An 18430-nucleotide genomic window follows, 5' to 3' on the forward strand; every position below is an offset into this window, starting at 1 on the left:
CTGGGTTTCCCTTTGCTACTGCATCCTATTTCAGAAATCTCCGTAATGAGTTTCTGTTAAAAACATTACTACCCCCAGCAAGGACCATTAAACACACAGAGTGGCAGTGACTGGAAAAGAATCACATTTTATTACATTTCAGGAAGAAGTAAATTGGGAGTGTATATTATTTATGAAATGTTTATGATGTCATCCAATACTATCATACACAGTCTGGACAAACTGTAATAAACCCAGCAGCTGTTTCTTCTACCATTTCATTGCTCAACTGTTTTAACTGGTAATTCAAGTTTTAGTATCTTCACCCTTTAGCCTTTTTTTGATACCAACTGGCCTAGTGATATACGTATCAATATTCACGCAAAATCTCACTACATAGCTGGTTAAATGTAATAAATCATGCATTCAAAATGTAAGAAACATAACATACATTTTTGAAACAACTTTATTAGAATGAAAGTTCTGAAACTCTGTTGGGTACTGTGAATTTTGCGGGTGTGAACACTTTAAGCCCTGAGCTCAAAACTTAAATTTCTAATTTGGTTCTTTTTGAAGTCATGGGGTTTCTGTCTGCTTTAACACTTTCTAATGTGAAGATATTTCTTTGCCGAATTACAGATGAGTTAACATTGCTTTGGAAGTATTTGCACTTTCTCTTTGATAAGTGACTTCTAAGAACAATAAAGGGATTTATTTCTGTCAAGTAGTAGTGAAAATATTATGAATATCCTCAACTGCTTTGGTATTTCATCAAAGTCACAGGGTTTATGTGGCAGTTGAAGCCTGAAAGAGGAAGAACTGAACAAAGTTTAGCAAGCAACAGAGTGGGACAGAGAAGGGAGCAGAAGGGGGATCATACACCCACAATTTTGTCTCTTTCTAAAAAAAAGACCAAACAATCCAAATCCATTACCACGGAGCCGATTCCAATTCAGAGGGACCCTATAAGATAGAGTAGAACTGCCCCATAGGGTTTTCAAGGAGCAGCTGGTGGATTTGAACTACTGACCTTTCAGTTGGCAGCCGAACACTTAACCACTGCGTCACCAGGCATGTCTTTTCCTAAGTGACTACAATTTAGAAAAATTAAACACGATCATATCTGTAAGAGAATATCTATTAACAAATTCATTGATTATGGTACTTTTTAAAGTTAAATTGTAAAGGGGAATCTTTTTTTCCTGTTGCTTTCAAGTATAGACAATTTGCCCTAGCATTGATTTGATTAGATCCAATATATTGTTTCCAAGGGTTCCACTTTATATTTTCTTTCTTTTTTTTTTCCACTTTATTTCATTTTGTTAATCATCTTAACAACTCTCCTTTAACATTTTCACATATGCACATATTTTTAATAGTGGCTTTAGGACTTGACTAGATAGTTCACGTCCTTGTATTATAGTAGGTAATTGGTTGTCTATATTTTTTTCACTCCTGCCATAGGTTTACCCATGCTCAAGAAGTGTCAGTTGCTAAGTGTGGTCTTTGCCAGGATTTCTTTGTACAGGTTTTCAGTGGTTTAGAATTAGAATTAATGGAAAAATTCTTACAATTCTACCATCACATCAGCTTAATGACAGAAGCAAACAGTCAGATATGTTTAGGTTCTTCCTCTTCTCTACCCTGCGAATCTCCACAGCTGCCTACAGTTGATAAGTATATCCAATACATTCAGGGAGTAGAGGAAAAACAACAAATGCGGAAGGCTGTCCACTTACAACTCGTGAAATAATCAAGTTTTTGCATTAGAAACAAATTCCTATTGTAGTAGGGACAAGTAGAACTTTGACTTCTAAGGTACAGCTGAAAGAAACATCCTCAAACAGCAGATCCTAGTATTAAAAAACTCAGCTAAAAACTCGCTGATAACTTTTCCCATTTTGTTTAAAAGATGCCCTAAATTGGCTTTATCCTGAGCAGAGAAAGAAGCTGTCTTTGAGGAGTAATTAAAATCCATTGCTATCGAGTGAATTCTGACTCATAGCAAACCTGTAGGAAGAGTGGAACTGCCCCATAGAGTTTCCAAGGATCACCTAATGGATTCGAACCACTGACCTTTTGGTTAACAGCTGTAGCTCTTAACCACTATGCCACCAAGGTTTCTGAGGAGTAATTAAAGGGACTCCTAAAAGGCAATTCTCTACTAAGGACAATAAAAAACATGGTGCTATTTATACTCACAACATAGATGAATCTCAGAAACAGACACAAAAGAGTACATGTAATATGATTCCATTTATATGAAGTTATACAAAAAGAAAAACTAAGCAATGGTGAAAACATCATCACAATTATTATCTCCTGGGAACAAGGGGTAGAAGCAGGTATTGACTTACAAGGGAACTTTCTGGAGTTTAGGAGTCATAGTAATGTTATATTTCTTGATAGCGGTTTGTACTACATAGGTGTATTCATTTGTTAAAATTCATCAAATGGTACACTTATGATGTATGTTTTACAATGTATGTATATTTTAGCTTAAAAATAAGAACCATAAATACAAATAAGAACTCTAGTTAATTATATGCATACTGAAGTGTCTAGAGGTAAAGTGCACTGACATCTGCAACTCACTTTGAAATGCATCCAAAAAAACAGATAGACTGATGGATGGATAAAGGTAAAGATAGCTGGATATGTGACAAAGCAAATACAGCAAAATGTTCATCGTAGAATCTAAATGGTAGGACTATGGGTGTTCACTGAACAATTCTTTCAACTCTTCTGTATGCCTGAAAATTTTTCATGATAAATGTTTGGGGAGGGGAAACTTTTACTTTCTGGGCCCAAAAGCATCTCCCCCAAACCCATCTAGTCCCTCTGAAATGCCCCCATTACTTATTATAAACCTTGTTAGATTACTTCTCTGTATCTTTCTTTTGAAATGCAAACTATGACAGGATGTAAGAAAATATGTTGAGTTGATAGAAGAAACCATAATTAAGCAATTACTTATATACCTGATACTGTCCTAGGATCTTTACATATATTATCTCATTTAATCCTCAAGAGATTGCTGCAAATTAAGTATTGTTTAGGTGCCAAGACCATTTTTTTGGTAACAGTGGTCCTTTGAGTTCTAGGTAACTTGAAAGAAAACAGAAATTAGTGCTTCACACACCACTATAGATTTTATTAATGTCTTGATGTCAGTGGGGCAGTGAGACTAAAGATATCAAAAAAAGCTCCCAAATAAACATTCTCAGGAATCATTTAAGAAAGAGAAAAACACTTCCCTCATCTATCATAATGCAATCCCATATCTTAGGCAAGGCATAGGAGACCCTTTTCTGTTTTCAGATGAGCCTCCTCATCCAACAACCTGTAACTCAGTATCTTGGTACTTAGTGATCATAATCAAGCCTAGTACTAAACCCGAAAACCAAACTCGTTGCTGTCCAGTCAATTCCAACTCATAGAGATCCTATAGGACAGATAGAACTGCCCTATAGGGTGTCCAAGGAGCAGCTGGTGGGTTTGAACTGGCAACCTTTTGTTAGTACCCAAACACTTAGCAACTGCACCACCAGGGCCCCAAAAGCCTAGTACTAATCATTAAAAATGCCAGAATTACAATCAGACGATCTATCTTTCCTCTACCTATACCTCAAATCACAGAAAACTACAACTGGCTCCAAGCAAAGGTGCCTCCAGCAACTGGGAGCAAAAGGAATAGGAGGAGAATTATTATGCAAATAGCAACAATTTGGTTTGGGAGGTAAAATATCATATCCTTGATTTAAATCCAGAAAATTAGAGTAAAGAAAAATTCTAAAGTACACAGCTCTCCATTAGGTTACCTAGTTCATTCCATTTTAACAACATATTCTTTAAGCTTATCAGTAGGTATCATTATCCAGATATTTATAGAAAAATCAACAAGGTTCTGAGAGCTTACGTAACTTACCCAAAGTTACACAGCTAAAGAATCATGGAAACAAATTCAGACACAGAACTGTTGAATCTTTAAAAATGTGTTCTTCCTCTGCAGCAAGTTACAATTTATACTTAGTGTGAGTTGATTCACTATGAGTCGGAATCGACTCGACAGCAGTGGGTTGTGGGGTGGGCAAATTGGTTTATTAGATTACTTCTAGACATGTAGCTGAACGCTGAGCACTGAAGAGAATGGCAGATTTCACATGAGAGGTGATAATATTGGCATATACCCAGCAATGGCAAGACTGGATGGGGTATCAAGAGCACAAGGAGCACCATGAAAGAGAAAGCATCATGAGAGGTGAATAGTCCGTAGAAAGGAAAAGAGGAAGGCATCAAAAATAAACTTTACTCATTTCCTGATTTGTCAATCCTATGTGGTATTCTAACAGGTTATTTCCATAATAGACATAAGATTACCACACATCATGGTTGGCCGAGGAGAGTCCTGGTGTATGCCTGTCGTCTCTGAATTACTACTGACAAAAAGTTTTGTTTGAATTATAGATTATATGGTCACCCTATTTATAAAGGAAAGGTGTATATTGACAAATGATGCATTAGAAGGAATATATCTTATAAGCAGAAACCTTTTTAATTTGGTTGTAATTGTAATTAAATGGGAGAGAAAAGTGATTGTGCAGCTACCATTTTAGCAGGTGTGCAGCTAACTTACTGGTTTATTACTTCAAAACTAAATAAATGCAATCAGGATGAGTATTTTATAGAGAAGCTTTGAATTCCCAGAAATTCTGTTTTTCTTTTTTCCAAAAGTGGCCTCTCTAGTCTAGGCATATTGCCCAGATTGCCAGGTAATTGTTCTCCATCTATCAAACTTCCATTATTATATAAATGTCTACTCAGTATAAATTTTCATATATGTCTCCAAATACGAAAAGAAATCTGTTTAGAGAATGGTAAACCATCTACTTTGGTTCTTAAATTTTAGCCCCCAATTTACTTTTTATTTATGTCTCATTTTATATGTGGAGGGAAATAAATGGTCACCATATTGTAGAGATGAAATGGATTAAAGGGACTCTCATTTAACTTCCTGCAAAAGCTAGATAACATTTCTAGGTTTGTTGAGATATTACGTAGTGACAGTTTATTATAAGTCATTTTATACTTTATACTTTTTGTGTGTTATCTACATCATGTAAAAAGAATTCCTGTGGCAGTGTTTAAATTCTGATTGTGTGTGTCAAGTCATTGATCAGACTAGCAGAAAAAAAAAGAGGAAAACTTAGGTGCATATCTCCCTTGGAGATCTCTGTAACAACTGGAGCTTGTCCTGTCCCCATTGTCGATTAACTATGTAACCTGGAACTAGTCATCTCACTTCTCTACACCTCAATGTCCTCATCTGTTGAATTAAGATTTGAGGTTTAAGATGTTTACCAAACATAAAACCCTAGAAAACAATATATACAATTTGACGACTGTTAGACTAATTTCATTCAAATATCTTAAGCCTTTTGAATGCTAAACAAGAAAAATAAGTGTGGCTTTAGGACTTACTGAATGCTTAGCATGTGATAAGAATTGTGCCAGGTGCTTACCTTATGTGGTAGATTCTGACGCTTAAAACAAGCCCGTGAAAAAGCTGAGGAGAAATGACATACCTGAGGATAAGATACTGAAGAAGAAATAGACCAGAGAGATTTAGAAAATTGCCCAAGGTCATACAGTTATTAAGTGGCAGCACCAAGTGTCAAGCCCAGGCCCCTCTGATTCCAAAGCCATGGTAGTAATCAATTTGGTATCCTCCTCATAAATCCTCTAGGAGAACTGTGGTCTATTGCTCGGATACTAAATAACTGTATAAACTCTAAGGCATTTCCACTAGGGTTCCAGTTTCCTAATTTTTGAGTGGCAGGCACAAATAGATGGTATCCAAGTTTAACCATTTCTTATCCCATAGCAATCATTTAAATATCTATTGTGTCTAATCTCAAGTTCCTTCATGTTACCCAAAAAATCATGTAAGTTAATAAATTGCATCATTCACTGCATTATTGTAATAATCCAAGCCAAAAAAAAAAATTATGGTAGCTCAAATCAGTTTATAGTGAAGATAGAGGAAGAGTGGGACATTTGAAAGATATTTAGGACACAAAAACTGCAGATTTCAGTTACAGATTGGATATAAATCATCAGAGAAAATGGAGGATAACCCCTCAGTTTCCGGCCTTCATAATAAGGTTATGGTCACAGTTGGCCATGAGTATTTGGTAAAGGGAAAAGAATATTTGGGATATACCTAATTTTCAAATTTCTAGTTAAAACAATTTTGTCTGCAGATCTTTTGCATATTTTTCTGTTTTTGTAGTTCCTTATATATTCTAGGTGCAAGTATTTTATTAGATATATTGTTTGCAAATATTTTCTCCCAGTTGGTGTTTGTCTTTTAATGCCTTTAACAATGTCCATCAAAGAGCAAGAAGTACATAATTTTGATAATGTTTTCTTTTATGGATTGTGTGTTTGATGTCATATCTTTTTTCCTTTTCCCCTCTTTTTCTCCCTTCTTTTGGAATAATTAAGTCTTTTACGATTCTATTATATCATGTTTGGCACTTTAATAGATAAATAATCATTGCTTTACATTTTACAATATACATCTTAAGCTTATCACAATTGACCATCACCATGGTATTATACAATTTCACATATAATATAAGAACTTTAGTAAATCACAAAGGAACAAATATTATATAACCTCACTTACATAAAATGACAAGGATAGGCAAATGTATAGAGACCAGCATTTATCAGGGGTTACCAGGGGCAGGAGCGAGGGAGAAGGGGAGAAGGATTGTTTACAGAGCATTGAGTTTCTGTTTATGGCGATGGGAAATTTGGCATTGATCAAGGTAATGGTTGTACAGCTGATTGATGTAATTGATGTCACTAAGCTGTATACCTGTAAAAATTTGAATTGGCAAGTGTCGTGTGATATATATTTCTACAACAGCAAAAAAGAAGAGTAGGTGTTAATGCTGATTATATACACCAAACACCTCATGGGATTTATTATCTTGGTTTGGAGGTTTATGGTGATGGTCTTATGGGACATTCCTATTAACTGACCAAATACCATTTCTAGTACTTCTGTTCTACCTCCTAGTTTGCTGTGTAGTACCTGGGATCTTAAAAGTTTGCAAGCAGGCATTCAAGGTACAACACTTGGTTTCTATTCACCTGGAACAACAGAGGAAGAAGGAGAGTCAGGAATAGGAAGAACTGGAGTGCATGGCCAATTGTCTCCATGAACAACTGCCTTCTTTTACATGAGACCAGAAGAACTGGATGGTACCTGGCTACCTTTACTGAAATTTTGATCAAAGATTCTGTAGAAGAATCTTGATCTAAAAGGAGGGAAAATGTGGACCAGAATTTCAAATCTTCAAGGATTCCAGCATTTCTGGAGCCAAGGAGGCTGGATAAACCCAAGAAAAAATTGCCCTGAGAATCTCTTTAAACCTTAAACCGAATATATCCCCTGATGTCTTCTTTAAACCAAATAGTTGTTTAGCTTAATTAGTAAAAATATCTGCCTTGAGCATTGCACTTTTTTAAAGATCTATCTGTATAGTTTCAAACTGATACCAACAACTTGAAAGATTAGATAGGAAGCTCAGGAGGAAGTGAGTTTATGTTAATATTGGAGGAATAATTTGGAAAAAGAGGGTGAGAATGGTTGTACAACTTGAAGAATGTAATCAGTGTCGCTGAATTGTACATGTAAAAATTTTTTCAATAACAACAAAAAATAATTTTAGAAAAAAAAATACACTTTTATTTCTTCCCTTTTGGGCTTTGTGGTATTATGGCTGTATATTTTACTTTTACAGGTATTTCTGGACTTACAATTGGGTTTCGTTCCAACAACTCCATCATAAGTTGGTTCTAACATACATTGAATACCTCATTTAAAAAAAATTTCATTATTATTGCCTTTCATTTTCATTTTATACATGCGATCTTTATTTGCCTCTATGGGTTAGAAACATTACATATAAACTTACAGATATATTTTAATATGTATATAAAAAGCGAAAAAAAAGACAAATCCTTAAAATTTACTCTGAGGATGAGAAAGAGTTGGACAATGTTGGCATTTTGTCAGTTGCAGTAATAACTTCACTTGTGGAAAGTTCTGGATCATCTGGATTATCCCTGAGAATGGGGAAGGCATTTCTAGTCAGAAAATGAGAGCTGTCCATATGGCCCTTTTCTTTTTTTTCCCTTGGGCTGTTTTGTGGTAACATCTCACCATTTCCTGAATCTGCCTATCAACTTTAGCAAAGCAATCAGTGTTTGGGTTCATGTTTTCAAGTAGCTGAAGCCCCTGATTTAGTTTAGAAAAAGCTCCAGCTAATCCTTTCATGTAAAAATTTTCAACAATGTTTCCTCTCCCTCTTTCTCATTATTTCTTTCTTCAGCATCTCTTTCGTCTTCAAAATCCATTAAGTCTTGACATGTCAATTCCACTTCTTCATGATCCATGAACATTGACAATATCAAGTTATAAATTCGGCCTCCTTGCAGTATGGATGATTTTTCCACAGATCTGTTCTATCATATTACACTGTCAAATGTTTGGAGCATGTTCACATCACTCAACAATTTTTTCCATGTCCCCTGCATACATTCTCTGCTAACTTCCTCCCAGGAAGACGCAATACTCCAGATACACTGATGGTTCTGAGTGTGGTTTGTAGTAACTCAAAAACATTGTAAGTTGGGGACTACCTGTATATAGGTTATAGACTGCAAAATACATTGTTGTTATTTTTGCTTTGGAAACCTTGGTGACGTAGTGGTTAAATGCCATGGCTGCTAACCAAAAGGTCAGTAGTTTGAATCCACGAGACGCTCCTTGGAAACTCTATGGGGCAGTTCTACTCTGTCCTATAGGGTCGCTATGAGTTGGAATCGAATCAAAGGCAATGGGTTTTGTTTTTTTTATTTGTGCTTTAAGTAGTTAATTTAAAAAAATTCTTAAATAATAAGAGAAAAATATATTTTATATTTACCCATGTAATTACTGTTTCTGGTGCTTTTCATTATTTTTTGTAAATCCCGATTTCCATCTGGTATCATCTCTTCCTTCTTAAGGACTTCCTTTAAAATCTCTTGTAGTTCTGATTCTCTGGTAATGAATTCTCCTGACAAGTCTTCATTTTGTCTTCACTTTTGAGAGATATTTTCTCTTGTTACATGATTCTAGATTAACAATTTTTTCTTCTGTAATTTAAGATACTATTCCATTGTCCTCTTGCTTGCATTGTTTCTGACAAAAAAATCTACTCTTATCATTCTTCCTCTATATGTTATGACTTTTTTTTTCTTAATCTCTGGCTGCATTTAAGACTTTATCACTAATTTTAAGCAATTTAATTGTACTGCACATTTGCACAGTTTTCTTTGTGTTTCTTGTTTATAGCTTTCATGTAGCATTTTGTAACTGTGAGTTTATAGTTTTCATCTATAACTACTGTTGTAGGGGAAAAAACACCACAAAGTTTAATAATGCAAAAAGAAAATTTTATTCTGCATATATTCAAAAAGACAAAAGTTGAGAAGTGGACAATCATGTTGCCAGAGCTATGTCTGCCTGAGTCCAGGGAAATATTACCGAGTAAGCAAGAATGGGAAAACGGACAAGCACGCTAGCACAGCCATGTCTGCCCAAGTCCAAGAAAATTACAGAATAGAATGTGGGAATGTGGAAAAAGTGGGAAAATGGACAAGCATGCTACCACAGCCATGTCTGCCCGAGTCTAAGGAAGGTTACAGAGTCATCAGTGTATATTAACATCACAAATGGGCAAAACTATCGAAAGCTTCACCTTTTCCCAGATTGGCTAGAAACTGTCATCCTATATTTTGAATTGTCTTTCTTAACAATCATTGGTACAGGTCTCAGTAATGACAGTCAGGAGGGTCTTCATTGGTCCAACAAGTTTCTATTCACTAAATGTTAATAGAAAAAGATAAGAGTGGAAAGTCTTTTGTGTTCTGGCTTATCTGAAAAGTTCTCTAAAAGACATTTTCCAAGATTATCCATTGTTTTTATACCTCAGGGCCCAGTTGATGTGTCCTTGTGAATCCTTGTGAGCCCAGCTTCAGCTGGGTCACATTCTCTATGCTCAAGTACAGGGAATAATGACTCCAATATTATTCCCTAAATCATTTCCTCCTTTTGATAGGAGATTGGATATAACACATCGATGATCAATACCTGGACTTAGCTGAGCTCCTGGATGGCAACCATGGCAGGTTCTTTAAACTCACAGTGCTGGTTTTCCACCAGATGCCATCTGATTCTTCACCAGGATCTTAAGTAAGAGTGAAGTTCTCATCAATTGTATTGTTGAAGTGAGCAAATTCAATGTACATCAACATTTTAGCCCGAGGCCTTCTTTTGCCTTTTAGATGTGTAAGACAATAGAGGATAAGTTCTATTATGCCTAATACTATCAGGATGTAGACTAGGAATATTACTTGTAGTAGTGCAAATAAATCTGGTGTTTGTAAGGGTGTTACAGTATATAACCAAGTAGCTTGCTACCCAATTTTATTTGTATATCCTGTTCTTCTCCTGTGTTATTTATCTAAATGCAATAAGATGTATTTGCTACAGCACATATTACACTTTCTTGGACCAATAAATAAAAATCTAAGGCTATTTTGTTATCTCATGTCACCTTGGCTTAATGTCAGAGATCACTATTGTGTTTCCATCCCACTAGCAACTTTGTCTTTTATTTGTCCCATAGTGATTGATAAAATTTTTTTTTTTTTTTAAGATTTCTCCAATTAAAATATACTGTAAGTAGGAATTAAATTTACCAACCATACCCTGAGTGTTGGACCAGTGGTATTTCTTCTGACTCTCATTTTACAAAAGATAACAAATTAACATTACCTTTCTAGTACTTAATGTGAGTATCTAAAGATAATGGTAAAGTTCCCCAAGTGCATTGCCCACGCATTCACCAGGAATCTGAATAAGAGATTGCTCACGCAAGCTCACTAAGGATCATCTAAATTAGTTTAGTTGAATCTACCACACAAATACATAGATCTATAAAGCACACAAAGTTTGTCTAGAGAAAATAGAAGATATAGAAAAATTTACATGTGACAAGTTCCTATCAAAGAATACATGATTAGCAAGATAATACAGGATGGACTTCTCTTTTTGGAGGTCTCCAGTTAATCTGTCTAAAACATACTGTTTTCCCTGAGGGTAGGCTGTCCCTCCTTGGTTTACCTATTAACATTAATGGGTCACTTACTCAGAAGTGGAAGTGGAATCTAAGATAAAATGGAGTCTGAGCCATGAGGTCGATCTCCTCTGAGAACCTGATTTCTTTAAGGCACATAATTTTCTGTATAGCAAGAGGGTAAGAGCTTGATTACAAGCATTAGATAGTTATTTCATACAACGTTGTCTTAAAGACTGGTTAGACTGATTACTGATTTACCCTAAACACAACTCTTTTTACTGATCTTTGGAGTCAGTTTTTCAAAACAGACTGAATTCTTCAAAAAAAAAAGGCAAAACACCCAGGGCAGAATAGTCTTGCTAGTTTATTTGGACAATTGTTTGACTCAAAGTGGCTTCAGGAATCATTTTTTTTCTCAAGGCTTGAGGTTCAAAAGGACACCCAAAGGTGATGGCCTATGTAGGTTGTCCCAACCTCTATGAAAGCCAGAAATCTGGATTACAGGAGAATTACATACAACTCTCCCATGGTTCCCTCTTTTGGATCAGGACCTTGTAATAGAATCTTTGGTTAAAAATGTTATTAAATTACAATTGGGCATTATCTGGTTTTTAAGATTCCAGGCACCATATAGCAAATCAGGAGACAGAATAGAAACACTAACACTAGGCCAATTGTCTGAAATAACCAATGAAACCATGACTCTAAGATCTTTGAGCCAAGGAAACAAATCTCATGAGGTGTTTGGTTATGCATAAGCAGCATTAATAACTGTTTTTCATGTGCCTGTAGCAACCACATTCTATAAAACCCATGGTTGTATATTTACATAAATACAGCAATATTTATCTATTAGGGCACAAACCATTCTTTGAGAGAATAGGAAATTTAAAGCTATTTTAATTTGTAAAATCATAGCTCAAATTTCAGACTCTTTTCTGGTTATGACGTTTACAACTTTGCTGAGTTTACTGACAGGAACTCCTAATTCAAGATTTAAAATAACTAAACCCATTAGTTAGATAAATTAGGAGAAAAGAGGAAAACAGTTTCTTATATCCAGAAAGTAGGACCTTAAAATATTTCTTATTTCCAGAAAGAAAGACCTTAAAATATCAGAAATATTTTTACATAAAACCCATAGTATCGTTTCGTTTCCTCAGTCTTATGTAGTTAACTTCTGTTGCAAGTGATTCTGGATGGACCGCAGTCTGTAAAACCATCAGCACCTGCATCAGAGTTCTGGAAATCTCGATTGAGTCTAGTCACAGTCTTTTTTGCAAGTTCAATATAAAAAAAAAAAAAATAGTCTATCTTTTTTGTTGAGATATTCTGGTCAAATGTTTTCAGAAAATCAGCAAAGTAAAAACTTACCTGTAGATGACAAAACTTAACATGACTATGATTAATTTATAAACATAACTCTTAATAGTGAAAGACCTGATAGAAATTAATTACAAGCATAATGTAAAGGCCAAGTATGATCAGCTAAAAAAAAACTTCAGATAAAAATATTTCTAAATATACCCATTAACCATTTTTTTAAAGAACTTCAGATGTAACATAATAATCTTGAGACATAATAGCATGTAGTCAGGATATACTAAGATTATATCAAGTTTCTAAATACCTGAATAGTAATAAAAAAAAAAAATAACCTCATAGGTAAATGATTTGAATTCTCCAATCTATTGCCTTTGATGATGCTAGGTTCGAAAAAATAGTTTGAATCGAGTTAGCAATTAAAAAATAATAATAAAATTATGACATAATATTATGTGTTTCTTGTCTAATATTAGGCAAAAACACAAGAGGAAATACTAATGTATAAATTTTAACCCAAAGAGAAAGAATCAGAACTGCTCTTGATTTTAACAACACGTTCTATGTAATTTAAAACATGTTAAATAAACCTTTTGGGCCCGTTTCCCTTATAAATATTTTGTGGCTTTCCATGATGTTTCAAACTTGTCAGGAGTTTATCATAAGTTATTGTGAAACAATACTTAAGTTATTTAATCAAAGATCTCAAAATAAAAACCTTTGCTTTTTTTTTTTTTGCTAAAGCCATGTGGCTTGGGTTCTGACTCAGGAATCTTATTCTGAGAGACCGAACCTTTGTTTTAGAGGCAGATTACACTAATAAATCAACTCTTTAACCCAGAAATCAAAGAAAATTTTGTTATTTTAACAGTGAGAAACCTAATTCTTTGTTTTATACACTATGAAAACTCCTAAAAATCTCATAAATTAAACCATTAAACTTCAGTTAGACAGATAAAACTTTTGACCATATCGAATAAATTTTTTATTAAACTTCTTAAAAGTTGTCTTTCTTGTAACTCTCTTATAATACATCACTTTAAATGGCAAAAATGAACTCACTTATTAGCTGACCCAAATATACACATACATATATCCTTTCTCTTGTGGTATAAAAAGCAAAAGTATATAAGCTTAAATTATGACAAGTTAACTCAACATCAGTAAATTACCTAAAAGGTCTTAGAAACTATTTTAAGCCTGTATACCATAAAACACAACTAATCGAAATAAAGTTTCTTTAAATATTTTAAGTTTTTATTTAACTTTTATTATTTCTCACATTTTTTCCAATCTAATTTTATCCGCTGGCTTTCGAAATCACAGAGTCTTTGTTTAATTGACCAAATCATTGATATGGATGTAACCTTAAGTCTCTGGCTACCGTGGGAAACATTTTTTCAGGCCATTTCAGGCATTTTTCATTGTGATTTTTATTTGACCTTGGTGGCTGAAGGCTAGGGGCTGGTGTAGTTGGCAGGATTTCTGAAGCCACGAGTCCAGTCGAACTCAAGGAGAACTGGACCGCAGATATCTTCTGGACCCACGTGTTCCCACTCCATGTCCCTTTGACACCAACAAGGTGAGTGCTCTCAGAAAATGAACCTTTGCTTGTTCTTTTTTGTTCTCTTTCTTAGATCTTTCGTAGATTTCTGCTTGATCGTTTGATTAAGAGTGTTATTTGGTAACTCTTTGGGTAAACTGCAGTTTAGGTCCCAATTTGGGCATTTGAAACATTAAAGAGGTGATTCTATTTTCAAAGTGCCCTGGAGCACCATAAGCCACGAGGTTCGGGCCATTTGTGACTCAGAGAAAATCTGGAAAATAGTGCTCTGTTTTGCCGTACTTGCGGGGGAGGTGGCAGTTCCTTACCTATTTTGCCAAATTCTCAGGGGGAGGTGGCAGCTCCTGACCTGTGTTTTGAAATTTCAAGGGAGAAGTGGCAGTTCTGTACCTTTTTTTATGAGATAATTTCTCAGTGAAGAATCACAATGTTAAAATTAAAATCATCAGTAGCTTTAAAATACTATCCAATTAGAAGAACTAGTGTATTTAAGGTCTAAAATAAGAGAATAGGTCTCTAGCCAACGGAATGAATTAAGTTCAAAATGAAAGAAACCAAAAGCTTGAACCTTAGAGCTTAATATCTTTGATAAATGAGTTTGGATTTCTCCCCTACTACTAAGACACTGGGTTGGGGTTCATACTGAAAATGCTATGAACTGAATATACCAGAAGTAATTTGGAATTTCAGTGACCATTTTGGGAAAATGAGCTTTGATTTGTGTTGTCCTTTCTTTGATGCTCAGGTTGAAGTAGAGAAAACACATTGTCCATAGTGTTTCAGTATCAAAATAAGAGAATATATTTTCTTGTTTAGCTGTATAAGCTGTGATTAAATATTTAGTCTTTGAAAATTTGGATTTTTTACTCTGGAATCTGTCTCACGATTTTTCCTTTGTAGAAAAAGAAGGTAATTGAGATTTTTGTTGTTGATTAAACCAGGGGACACGACAATGAGCAATACCATCAGGACCCAAGATAATTGAGCAAAGTCTGGATCCATCTTGTGACCAAAGCCAGGATGGCGATAAGAGACCTGCTAGACATCAACAATAGGTCACTTCGTCATTATGTCCACCTCAAAGAAGAATCAACATTCCTGGAAATCTCTAAACCCTGACCTTCTCCCTATAAAACCCTCCAGTCAGCCATTTTGGGGCAGACAGAATTTGGGCAACCCTCTGTCTCTTGAACACAGTGTTCAATAAAGCCCTCTTGCTGCTTACCTCCTCCTGTCTTAGTATTGGCTTTGCGGCAGGCTGCTCGAATCCGCGATTTGTGGTAACAGGGTTTTGTCAAAAGGTCTAATATTCCTCTATCTGAAGCTCTGCAAGTTAATAAGTTTTATCAAGAACCTGTTTTTTTCCATTGAATTGAGTAGATCTTACCAAAAATTGCTACATACACTTTCAGAAACTAGGATCCCCATATCCTTGCGTTGTGTGGTATTGTTCAGTTAGTTCATGTGATTTTTCTGTCTCCTTTTGTTCTAAGAGCTTGCTTCTGGTCTACAGTGTTGTGTCTAAGTTTCTGTCTTGTATCAGATTAGAGGCTATGGCTAAGAATTGTTGGTTTGTTTTTTTTTTTAAGACAATCTTAGAACCTCAGTTCTTTTCTTGTTCAGAAAAACTGGATCTTGTGTCTGTCTTAGGATTTAGGCTTTTAGTAGCTACTTAGAGAAACTTTGATATAAGTTGGTCTATTTGAAAAGTACACTAAGATCTTTATGTTCCGTATGTCAGTCTTAGAAGCAAAATCTAAGTAAGCTTCTGTCATTAAGCTGATGTGATAGCAGTGGGACTATAGTTTCGTGATTGTAAGAATTTTTCCATTAATTTTAATTCTAAGCCACTGAAAGCCTGTACAAAGAAAACCTGGCAAAGGCCATATTTAGCAACTGACACTCCTTGAGTATGGGTGCCTGTGTCTTTGTTGCCTGCAGATGGCATGGCCAGAGGAGTTATTCATTACAAGATAGTGACAAAAGACTCTTTATCAGACTAAAGAGATATATGCAGGACATCTCTTTATCAGGCTAAAGATATACATGTCAGACTTTTGGGCTCTGATTTTCCTGTGGGGAGTTGTAAGTCACAGGTGGTTAGATAGAACAAAACAAAGTTATTTGCATCCAATCAAACAAAGAACAAAGTCCTTAGAATTAGGTCAAAAGAAAGTCATTAACAAAGGTATGTGAAGGAGGAGGCAGACAGAGGAAGGAGAAGAACTTAAAGGTTCATCATGGCATTAATTATGTCAAGCTCTCAGTTGCCCCTTTTGAAAAGGAGGAAACGTGCTGGGGAGTATTAGGGTCACAGAGTCTCCATATTTTTCTGATGATTTTCCTTTTTGCTTATATTTGTAAGAGTTGATTTGTAGCAAAGAATCATGACCACCCTACATGGATAATAAACAACCAAAGCAAAAACCAGTTGCCATGGAGTTGATTTCAACTCATGGTGACCCTGGGTGTGTCAGAGTAGAACTATGCTCCATAGGGTTTTCAGTGGCTGATTATTTTGGAAGTAGATCATCAGACCTCTCTTCTGAGGTGCCTCTAGTTGGATTCAAACCCTGAAACTTTTGGTTAGGAGCCAAGTGCTACCCAGGGATACAAATTATAAGGAAACAAGGACAGAAATTAGAGGGGATAATAGTGATGTACTTTTTAATCTCAGAAAACCTCCACTAGTCCACTTGAGATAAAAAACACACAAAAACAAAAACAAAAACTTAGTTTTAGCTTCCTGAACATCAACGCGAAAAAGAAAACAGTTTGCATCATAACTCTTTTTTTAAATTATATGACAAGGGACCAAATAAGATCATTAGGAGGGAAGATTTTTCTATACCTGGAACTTTGAGAAAAACATAAAATGTGAGAATTTGTGTAATGGATGTTGAACAATATAACGGGCAGTGTCTGTAGTTTTATCAAGTACCCGCAAAGAGTTTCTTTATACAGTTCTTTATTATATCAGCCCTCAATAAAAGCTCAGGACACAATGCTAAATAACAGGGCTGTGAAGACATGTCTACGGTTGATTGATTTCCAATTATGGCATAAACCTGAGGAAAACATGACAGTGAGACTCCCATATGTCAGGACTGACAGTTATATTTCTGCAGTACATACTTCAGGAGCCCTGGTGGTGCAGTGGTTACGAGATTGGCTTCTAACCAAATTCAGAGCAAGAAAAAAACAGAGAAAAATGGTTTTAAATATATTAAGTTGTAAAATTATAGTCAATATTAAAAATAAATCACATTTTCTGTAAGTTAATACTAAATATAATTACTTATGGTATACCTCAGTTTAAAATAACTGAGTTTGTTTAAGTTGTATGAATTTATAAGGATGTTTAAGAAGTCCACCTCAGTTAAAGGAGAAGGAGGTCTTAATCTGTAAAATCTTAGTTCAGACCACAAGAAAGTAAACTCTCAAAACTATTTACCATTTTGTAAACTCTTATAACTTAAATTGTGAAATTCTTTATTTCTACTTTATATCACTTTAAAAGCAGACCTGATTAGGGATCTTTATATAAAGCACTTTAGACAAAACTTCTTAAATGAGATGTAAGAGAAAAGTAAACAGGAAGATAAACTATCGCTGCAATAAGGAAACAAAATGAAATGCCTGTAAAAGAGTTAATAAGAATACAATTGGCTTCTACAACTGCACTCAGAAGAGAGATGGGGGCTTATAGACAGTCTTTTTTTTTTTAAACAAATGAGAAGAGGAATAGAATGCAGGATAACCAAAATGACAGGAACACAGCTCTTTAAAAATAGGTTTTCAATTTGCGCAACTGAGGGAATAACATCATTTTCTCTAAAGGCTCTTGAGGAAATGCAAGTAATGAAGCAGTAGGCAAAATAAAATAGAAAGTGTGAATGAAACAGAATGGTTTGTGTTTTGGGGGCTGAAATCAACAAGCTTAGTTTAATGAATTATTTTTGGGAAGCCAAACAGAACTTGCAAACAATATTATTTCAAAAAATGATCAACTTTTTAACTACGAAAACAAAGAAAAGATAGCAAATTCTGCCTAAACATGCATTACTGACCAAATTTGAATAAGTAATAAAATGCCTGAGGGGAAGGAATGCTGCTGTAATAAAGAGAAAATTGAAAAATGATCATGCATTAGTGGTGATTATTTGTCCCAATATTAAACATAGATGGTTTTAGTTAGGAAACCCTGATGGTGTAGTCGTTAAGTGCTACCGCTACTAGCCAAAAGGTTGACAGTTCAAACCCACCAGGCACTCCTTGGAAACTCTGTGGGACAGTTCTACCTATAGGGTCACTACGAGTCAGACTTGCCTCGACGGCAAAGGGGTTGGTTTTTTTTTTGGGG

General features: G+C 35.1%; 1 long non-coding RNA gene across 1 annotated transcript in view; it reads left to right on the forward strand.

Moving 5' to 3' along the window:
* Positions 1 to 17158, forward strand: part of LOC111749730 (uncharacterized) — a 249134-nt gene extending 231976 nt beyond the window's left edge. The window contains exons 3-5 of the long non-coding RNA XR_010322679.1: positions 10158 to 10291; positions 13960 to 14085; positions 15009 to 17158. This is a non-coding gene — a long non-coding RNA (uncharacterized LOC111749730). The remainder of the gene's footprint in view (positions 1 to 10157; positions 10292 to 13959; positions 14086 to 15008) is intronic.
* The last annotated feature ends 1272 nt before the right edge of the window (positions 17159 to 18430 follow it).

Source organism: Loxodonta africana, chromosome 8, assembly GCF_030014295.1.
Source record: "Loxodonta africana isolate mLoxAfr1 chromosome 8, mLoxAfr1.hap2, whole genome shotgun sequence".
Taxonomy (NCBI): domain Eukaryota; kingdom Metazoa; phylum Chordata; class Mammalia; order Proboscidea; family Elephantidae; genus Loxodonta; species Loxodonta africana.